We start from the raw sequence: 10,249 nt of genomic DNA on the forward strand, positions 1-10,249 counted from the left end.
ACGAGAAGTTTTGCCCGTCTTTGGCTCAGACGAGCATGCGCTCTTGGAGTGGAAATGCGCTTTCCTATTCAGCACCCACGGACCTGAAGAAGCCGCATGTGGGTGTGGCTTCCTGTTTCTAATCTCTCCCTTTCTCCGCTCGCGCAGTCTTGTTTCTCTATCAGCCTATTTGACAGTATTTTCACCCTTATAACCGAGGAAAGAGATGTAGTATAGGAACCCATGATTTGAGAACAAACATTAGCCGTCAGAAGTTGTAGGTTCTTCATCAGTGGAGGTTTTTAAGAAGAAACTGGACAGCCACTTGTCTGAATTGGTATAGGACAAAGGTAGGCAACCTCGGCTCTTTTATGACTCATGGACTTCAACTCTGGAGTTGAAGTCCATGAGTCATAAAAGAGCCGAGGTTGCCTACCCCTGGTATAGGATCTCCTGCTTGAACAGGGGGTAGGGCTAGAAGACCTCCAAGGTCCCTTCCAGTTCTATTCTGACGTGATTGATTGATTGTATTGTATATCTTGCCATGTTCAACTATGTGCATCTATTCCTCCAACCAGCCTTTCAGATTCAGTCTTTTTAAAGATCCTTTTTAGATTTTTGCATTTATAGTATTAAGCTCTTTTTATATAAATTATTTTGTTGTGTGTGTTATGCTTGTTAGTTTCTTGTATTCCACCTTCTTATGCTGGTCTTTGACCACAAAAGCTTAATTTGATTTTTATAAAAGTGTCTGTCTCCTTATGGTAAGACCAACCATGATGTTTGATAAGAACAACATCTTTTCAAATCTATCCATCTAGTCTCTTGTACGATAACAAATGGAAGCAACTGTCATAACGCTGGCTCATATCAAGCAAAGAGTTAGAATAGTTAGTACTCAGATGTCAACTCATCAAGAAATCTCAGAGCTGTAAACTAGACTGAGTATTTAAAACAATAGTGTGAATGCAATGGAAAGCCTTATAATAAGCAGGAGCCAAATTCACACAGATGTATTTTATGGGGTGTTTTTTGTCCATTGTGACCACTAATTAACCACTGGAAGCCTACAAACAACATATATGCAAAACTATATCTCCTAGTTACGTTTTTCAAATGCTTTTGAGACTAGACGTGTGATACAGCCATTATCACTATTAGCTTACTATATTGGCAACTTATCCTGTTTAATTTTTCTATCCTCTTTTTATTCAACACACATTATTTTATGCTCCCACCTATCATTCTCTCCTTATTAAATTTTATGCAAGATTAAGGTTTCAAATGTATTACATATTCACAAAGGGACTGTTCTACCTTCTTGAATGTTTTGATTTCATTTTTGTGTACTCTACCATATTTTACAATTGTCCTTCTATGGTGGAGTCCCAGAACTTACATCACAAGGTGATCAGTTGATTACATGAGATTTTGTTTAAATAATTATATTTTTAAATGTGAAGCATCCATGAGAGTTCAATAGCTAACAAATTCAAATGAAGAAACTATAGTATAGGGCATCCTTTGGCTTTTCCTTTTAAAAACTAAGAAAAATGAAAAACAAGCTCCAATTTAACTGAAGCCAGTATGATGATCACCTACCAAACAATGTATTATTCATTATTCATGAAACCCCAGGCTTCTTTAAATTCAACTTCCATAGTCTGATCAAAATTAAAAATAATTATCTTACCTATACGTTTCTTATAAATAAGTATGATTACAATTAAATATTTTCTTTCCTAATGGCCTTGAAAGGTACCAGAAAATAATCTTCTAGAAGGTAGGAATGAATCTTCAGAAACTCAAAATGGTCTGAAGTTGTTTATTATCTTCTTAAAGGATATGCATGTCAGCTTGGAAATGCTGGGAATTTAAGCCCCAATAAATCTGGAGGTACCAGTTTGGGTTAGACTGGTATGCATACTTTGACTTGGATTTCTTTTCTAACATTTGAATTTCTGCTTTGGATTACTATAAGAATATCAAGAATGGAATTCATTTGTTAAACAGTCTGGATGGACTGCCTTTGGACATCATCATCATCATCATCATAATAATAATAATAATAATAATAATAATAATAATAATAATAATAATAATAATAATAATAATAATAATAATAATTTTATTTGTATACCGCCCTTCTCCCGAAGGACTCAGGGCGGTGAACAGGGCAAACATATAAAAGTACAAAAATACAAAAGTTAAAAAAGAATTAAACAAAATGCCCAAGCTACAACAATAAGTAAATTTATTTAAAACAACAATAAAATCCCAACCCATCCCCCATCAGGCCAGGCCGGCTTGTTCGAACAAATAAGTCTTCAGATCGCGTCGGAAGGAGCGAAGGTCGGGCGCCATCCGGAGCTCAACCGGCAACTGATTCCATAAATCTGGGGCACCCACATACAATTAGAGCAACTGTAGCATTTTGTAATAGGCAGTTATTTGAATCATATAGGATCAAGATTACATGAACTCAAAATCAAGCTTTAAGAAAGAGTTAAAAAGTAAAAATAGGAAGTTAGGAAAAAATAAGTTCTGCTTTAATGAATATCAAAGCGATAAGGGTCACATGTAAAGTTCCAATTAAACTAATTTATTGCTATGGAAGGAATCTAGTCAAGTATTCTCTGATAAAACCCTTGGGTTTTGTGACATACAATGCTTTAAAGTGAGTCATTGCAATCAGTGTGAGGTGACTGAATATAAAATTCTGCCAAGGGCAACAATAACAACCAGTTATCTTTGCAGTAGGTGTAGAAATATCTTAAGGATTGTTAGAGCATTTGAGCATCTCTCACCATTGGGTTGTGGTGGGTTGAAGAAAAGCTTACCTGAACTTTCAAAAATTGGAAGAATGTTCTTCAAAATCTGGTAGCAAACTGACTATATCTGTCAAAAATTAGTCTAGATACCATCCTCTATAGTGAAAACCATGGTCCAAAAGAAGTTGAGCAATCCCTTGCATGGGATAAAGTGAGCTATCTTGATTAAAAGGTCCACTGCAACAAATATGGATGTGCAGTCACTGACTGAGGGTAAATCAGTAATAAATTCCAAGGAGACTGTATGCCATGAGTAAGATGGCACAGGGATGGTTTGTAACAGCCCTACTAGTTTCTGATGGTGGGTTTAGCCTTTCTCCAGTGGCAAGATACACTTGATGTCCACTGTCATTTTAGGACACCAGAAGTCTCTTAATGTTCTATGCAGCATTTTGAACATTTTCCATTCCCCAGCTATCTGTTTATTGTTGTAAGAAGCAAAACCTCTCAAAGGTTCTTTCAAAGGCCCTACCTCCAGTGGAAATAGGGATACAGTACGTAGTGAGGCTTCTTGGAGGGCATTCATCTAGGTTGGTGAGAATTGATCTAGAGGTTGCTGTGCCTTGAATCTGGTGATTAAGTCCTGGTGTGGTTGAGTTGCTCCTAATACCCCAGATGTCACTTGAGCAGGTATTTATTTGAAATGAGAAAGTTGTAAAATGCTTGCCATTATCAGTGAATGGTGTACTTGAGAGAATTTTGGTTTACAGGACAGATTCAAGCCAGGGACATTCTGTATATAAAAATCAAATCGGGGGAAACATTTGCTTCACCTCACTTGCCTGGGTGAGAGTGGCTTAGTTTGTTGCTGCAACATTTTTAGGTTTTTATAATGTGGGTCAACCTCTATGAACCAAAGAATGCCTTCTAAAAAATGGGAGGTTTAGAATGTGAAAAACAAACAAACAAATAAAAGAAAATCTTTTCCTCCTCCTGGTGCCTCTCACAAGAGAATGTCTCCAACTGGCACATTGGAGGCATCTCTCTGGGCAATAAATGTCTTGGACAGATTGGATTGTTGAAAAAACTGTTGGCATGGAGAAAGATATTTTAACTCTTCATGTACTGCTTGCTGGGTTTCTATCTAAACAAATTTGATTCCTTTCTTTAACAACTGTGTAAGGGATTTAACTTTATGGATGACGCATAGGATAAACTTTCCGTGAAAGTTTGCAAATCTTAAGAAGCTCTGAACATCTTTAGCAGGGAGTGTGCCACTCAAGCACCACTTGAAGCTTCCTGGGGACTATTTGAACCTCTTTTGTGGAAATGCAGTAACACAAGCAACCCAGCTGTTTCAAATCAAAAGCATATTTTTCTGATTTATAAAAAAATAGTGCCAAAATAGTGATCATATCTTGGTTGTCCTGGTGGCACAAAAGAGCATCCAATGTGTCTTGGGTCAGCAGCTGCTCCAGCCTGTGGGTCAGATGCCATTCTCATATTTTTATTGCACTTTTTTGAAACGTTTTAAGAAGTGAGTTTAACTTATATGCAGAGCACATCATGAGAAAGGCAGGGCTAGATGAATCAAAAGTTGGAATTAAGATTGCCGGAAGAAACATCAACAACCTAAGATATGCAGATGATACCATTCTAATGGCAGAAAGTGAAGAAGAACTAAAAAGCCTCTTGTTGCGGGTGAAGAAGGAGAGTGCAAAACTTGGGTTGAAACTAAACATTAAGAAAACCAAGATCATGGCATCCGGCCCTCTCAATTCCTGGCAAATAGATGGGGAAGAAATGGAGGTAGTGACAAATTTTATTTTCCTGGGCTCCAAGATCACTGCAGATGGAGACTGTAGCCAAGAAATTAAAAGACACTTGCTCCTTGGGAGGAAAGCCATGGCAAATCTAGACAGCACACTAAAAAGCAGAGACATCACCCTGTCAACAAAAGTGCGTATAGTCAAGGCTATGGTCTTCCCAGTTGCAATGTAGGGCAGTGAAAGTTGGACCATAAAAAAGGCTGAGTGCCAAAGAATTGAGGCCTTTGAACTGTGGTGCTGGAGAAGACTCATGCGAGTCCCTTGGACGGCAAGGCGATCAAACCGGTCAGTCCTAGAGGAGATCAACCCTGACTGCTCTTTAGAAGGCCAGATCCTGAAGTTGAAACTCAAATACTTTGGCCACCTAATGAGAAGGAAGGACTCACTGGAGAAGAGCCTAATGCTGGGAAAGGTTGAGGGCAAGAGAAGAAAGGGACGACAGAGAATGAGGTGGCTGGATGGAGTCACTGAAGCAGTAGGCGTGAGCCTAGATGGACTCCAGAAGATGGTAGAGGACAGGAAGGCCTGGAGGAACATTGTCCATAGGGTCGCGATGGGTCGGACACGACTTCGCAACTAACAACAACAAGAAGAAGTGAGTTGACTAGATTAGTGTCAGGGGCAAAGATCAAGTACCATTCATTAAGTTCCAATTAAACTGATTTATTGCTGATACTTATGGACAAGAATTTAGTCAACTAGTATTTAACAATATTTTGATGCTAGGTAAGAGTAAACTGAATTCTAGAGGGGCTGGGCTTAGTACGCTTGAGGTAATGAAGATTCTAGGCTTATTCCTCTTTTAACTCTGTCCTCTGGCTCTGCCAGTCCTTTCCCTACATTTACATGAACACTAATTCACTTTGTCCAAATTATATTTTTGAAGTGTGCACAGCTTTAACAAATTGCACTAGGTACAAATCAGAATTCAGGTGTACCTAGTGCAGAATAAAAAGGTAAAGGTTCCCCCACACATGCGTGCTAGTCGTTTCCAACTCTAGGGGCCGGTGCTCATCTCTGTTTCAAAGCCGAAGAGCCAGCGCTTGTTCGAGGACGTCTCCGTGGTCATGTGGCCGGGATGACTAGACGCCAAAGGCGCACAGAATGCTGTTACCTTCCCACCATAGTGGTCCCTATTTTTCTACTTGCACTTTTATGTGCTTTTGAACTGCTAGGTTGGCAGAAGCTGGGACGAGTAACAGGCGCTCACTCTGTTATGCGGCACTTGGGATTCAACCCACCAAACTGCCGACCATCTGATCGACAAGCTCAGCGTCCTAACCCACTGAGACACTGCGTCCCTTACCTAGTGCAGAATACTGCTTTTTAAATCATTCAGAATGTTTATTTGACCTGGAGAAAGATTATTTTGCTGTATAAGCCCTTTGAAATTTTCAGACAGATGTATAAACCTATAATATGAAAACATGTTGTGGCTAAATTAAGGTGAACTATCTTTGTTATTGTATTTTACTGCATTGCATTTTCAGTGTGTTTTTGTTATTCTTATATATAGAACAACAAAAAATAGAGTATGTGTCCTTTATAGGTCTTAATTTGAATCCGCAGACTTGGGAGTTACTCATGGAATAAGAATCCATTGTGTAAGATAATCTATAAAATATTAACATTCAACGGGATTCCAATGTTTATTGTACTTTTCATACAGAAAAATGGTAAAAAAAATATTTAGAAATATAATTGATGTTTATTAAAGAAGATGTTCAGTGAATGGAACAAGGTCATATTTAGCACATCTCAGTGAATAGAGACTGGCAGCCCCTAGGACATGTTTCTTAACAGACAAGTCCCAGAGAAGCAAAGCAGGTGGGGAAAACAGCTTCAGTGGAGCATCATACAGAACAGTGAGTAGTTTAGACAAGTAAATTTTGTTAAAGACAGGAGTTCCCTTGCATCCGCTTCAACAAAGCCCTTTGAAACAAGTAAACAACTTTTTTTTCTTTTGATTCTTGCTTTGTTGTAAAACATAAACCTACTATTTCACACCATAACACTTAGGTCATTTATGAACCTTATTTTTCACTTAATATGCTGGCATGTGATGATCCATGTTCAAAGGAAATTTTTGATGTCTCCTCTTCCATGTAGAAAGATGAAGAATCAAATTATGCTGTCTTTCCCTTATCACATAATTTACACCTTAATCTAAATTCTTCTGATCAAATTAAGGATGATCAAAATTTCTATCTCTGAAGTCTTATCACAGCTATATATTACATGCAATCATACAATGTGATTCTTTCGGGCATAATCTATATATGCTTCAAAGAAGAAGGACCTCAGTGCTCACATCAAAACATCTCATTATCCACCCCTCTGAAATATTTTAATACATGCTTCCACACTTAAATGGAAATGACTCTAAGAACAACAATGTTTTGCTAACTAAAAGGAAATATTTTCCCACAGAAACTGGCAGAAGACAGAGAATGGAGCATTCCTAAAGCTGCAATCCATCATGAAGGTGGCAACTAGTGATTCTTTTCAGCTTCTCCAACTTCCAGGCCTGCCATAAGTTCTTTATCAGCTTAACCATAAAGGTATCAGATTATGCCAACCTGCCACCTGTTTTTAAAAACACTATTAAATACAGCTGCCTTGCTGAATGGATTTGGCACACCAATGAATGATTTGAAAAGGTACTTCCATTCATATGTAAATTTCTTTAGCTGTACTAGAACTTTTTTTGTTAACTGCTAAAGGCAGTTATTCATAAATGTCTGGGTCTGCAAATATGTGGCAGATTATCTTGTGTTTAGTTTTAAATAAGACCCTTATGACAGATGTTATTCATGAGTTAAAGGATTGTGACAGATTTTAATCATAAATTAAAACACTACACAAAGGAGAATAAGGGGAAGTAATGGATCATTTGCCTTTACTGCAGAGTTGCTTCTTTATGAATCTTAGAAATAGTGTGGAGCATTATGAAAGCCATGCTGTCCAAGAGTATGACCCAATATTGGTCTTCTAACAAGGACAATTCTCTTTGCAGAGACAACTATTTTTTTTTTAAAAAAAAATGGTACTTTCCCACTCTTTGCCATGGGATGCAAATTTTGGGAAGCTTGAATGGAACATCATCTAATTTTTTTATCTGTTAAGGCTCAAGTGCCATTTTGAATGATTTTAACAAAGTAGTCAAAATTATGGTTGCATATTTCCGTTTTTCCCTATCTATAATGTTTTAGCATCTAGTAATGTATTCTGCCTCTCTGGATGAAAGAACAGAAAGTTTTTCATGACCATTAGAGGTAGGAAGAAGAGATGATGATCTGCTAGGTCAGGGGCATCAAATTGGCAGCCCACGGAGCAGATGTGTCATGTGTAGACTATGCCCACTCCGGCTCCGCAAAGACAAAAAATGTTGCAATACATCACGATATGTCACGTGACCCAATCAAGTTTGACACCCATGTGCTAGAGAGGATCCTCTCCACTTACTTACTTTTTTATGTCTGGATAATGTTGAAAAAAAGGAGCCAAAAGGCAGTTCCTGAACAAATGGCCACAATATCTTCCTATCTGTTTGTCTCATTTCACTGTGGAATATGAAGAGTATCAGCAGAATCAATCATATGAAAATCCAAGATGAGGGTGTGAAGCAGGTTATTATGGAGCCCTGATGGCATAGTGGTTAGAATGCAGAATTGCATCCTGCAGAATTGCAGGTTAATTCTACTCACTACCAGGAGTTTGATCTTGACTGGCTCAAGGTTGACTTAGCTTTCTATCCTCTTAAGGATGGTAAAATGAGGGCCCAGATTGTTGGGGGCAATATGCTGACCCTGTAAACCATTTAGAAAGGTTTACATTTTGTAAAGCACTATGAAGTGGTATATAAGTCTGAGTGCTATTGCTATAGTGCTAGTGCTATTAAATGTATATGTATACATTTCAAATGTATTTATGTAAGAAATGTATTCTATTTCCTATAATCACTTATTTTAGTTTTTTTTCCAGAATTTGGAAATATTTGTTCAACTATTTTGTGAGCATATAAATGTATGAAACAGTTTTTTTCCTCTACTGTTCTTCCTTCTTGCTATATATAGAGACATTAAAGCTATCAGCTTAGTCCAGGGAGCAAATCATGTGGTGCATCATCTTGACATCATCTATGACAGTAATCCAACATATGTTTTCTTGAAAGTGAGTCCCATTATATTTGCCTCCAAATGAGCATATATAAGCATAAGAGAACTGCCTCCTTTAACAGAATATTTTACTGCAAATTATCACATAAGTAAAGCAATCATGTAAGATCCTTTGTTGTTGTTAGTTGCGAAGTTGTGTCCGACCCATTGTGACCCTATGGACAACGTTCCTCCAGGCTTTCCTGTCCTCTACCAAGATCCTTGGCAGTGTGTAAAAAGATTCTTGATGAGGAAATTAAGTGTGTTTACATACAAACAAGAATTCTCTCTGTTTTTATTTCCATAAGCTTGATGGAGGGCATGGATGACCAGACAATTAACAGCAAACCACATTAGAGTTACTTGTAATAGATGAATGGCAGCTGGTTGAAAACCCATTTTAGGAAGGATGGAGAGGTATCACATCTTCCTTTTATTTAAAACTTTTTTAGCCAATCACAGCAATCTCTATTGTAGACGTTCGAATATATGCTTATTCCTTTAGTATCTAGAAAGGAATCTATGCATGAATCAGAACTTTCTGTAGGCTTATCCTGCTGAGTCTTTTTTCCCCACTCTGAGGATGAAGGTCAAGGCAGGATGGCTTTCTTGACAGTAAAATCAAAGGAGGCCATATTTGGGGGGGGATCATTTTTGCAAAGAAACTGTTGTTTTTTAAAAAAAATTCTAGCAGATCTTATTGAGAAAAAAAGATCATTTGGCTGTAGGTATTTGGTTTCCTTACCACAGTGTTTGCTAATAGAGGGTAAATGGAACTCTCATCATTAAAAACATAGATTTTGTGAATCCAATTTGTTTAGCTTAGTTTTACAATTGTTTTACAATTCTTGAATCATAAAATCTAATCAAACAGACCAGCTTCTCACAGCACAAAAAACATACCTCCTGAAACCTAAACCAAATTCATGTTATGTAAGTGCGTATTATATCTATCTGGTTAAATGTATTATGTGAACACAGCCAGACACTACTTCCCCTTCTCCTATTCAGCACAAATTCCAGTTAAATGAAGTACCCCAACAGGCTTTGATTGAACATGTCTATGAAAGGTAATAGGAACATGGAGGAATGCGATACTGCAGCAGTATAACCCTAACCTACCATGGAGTTTTTTTGTACTGCTTTTTATTTCTTTTGTAGGTCTTCCAGAAGGAGAAATTTGACTGAACTTTTGCTCCAATTAGGGGATTATCTGCACTACTTACACACATTGTCAGGGTTTTTCTCTTTTTCAGAATAGCCCAGACCTACATATGCAGTAGTGTATTTTGAAGATAGAACAATCAAAAATTAGCTCCTTTGGAACTTTCTCAGATCTGACCAATTACAAATTGGGTGAAGAACCAATCAGAAACTTGCTTTCCAGCTTTCTATTGACATGGTCTAATTAGAGATTAATTCTTACCAATATAAGAACTCAGTCATCTCCTGTGAGCTCATGATAAGTATGTTTCAGAGTAGATAACTTTTATCCCTGAAGTTCCCAACCATA

This window comes from Vipera ursinii (assembly GCF_947247035.1).
Source record: "Vipera ursinii genome assembly, chromosome: Z".
NCBI classification, from domain to species: domain Eukaryota; kingdom Metazoa; phylum Chordata; class Lepidosauria; order Squamata; family Viperidae; genus Vipera; species Vipera ursinii.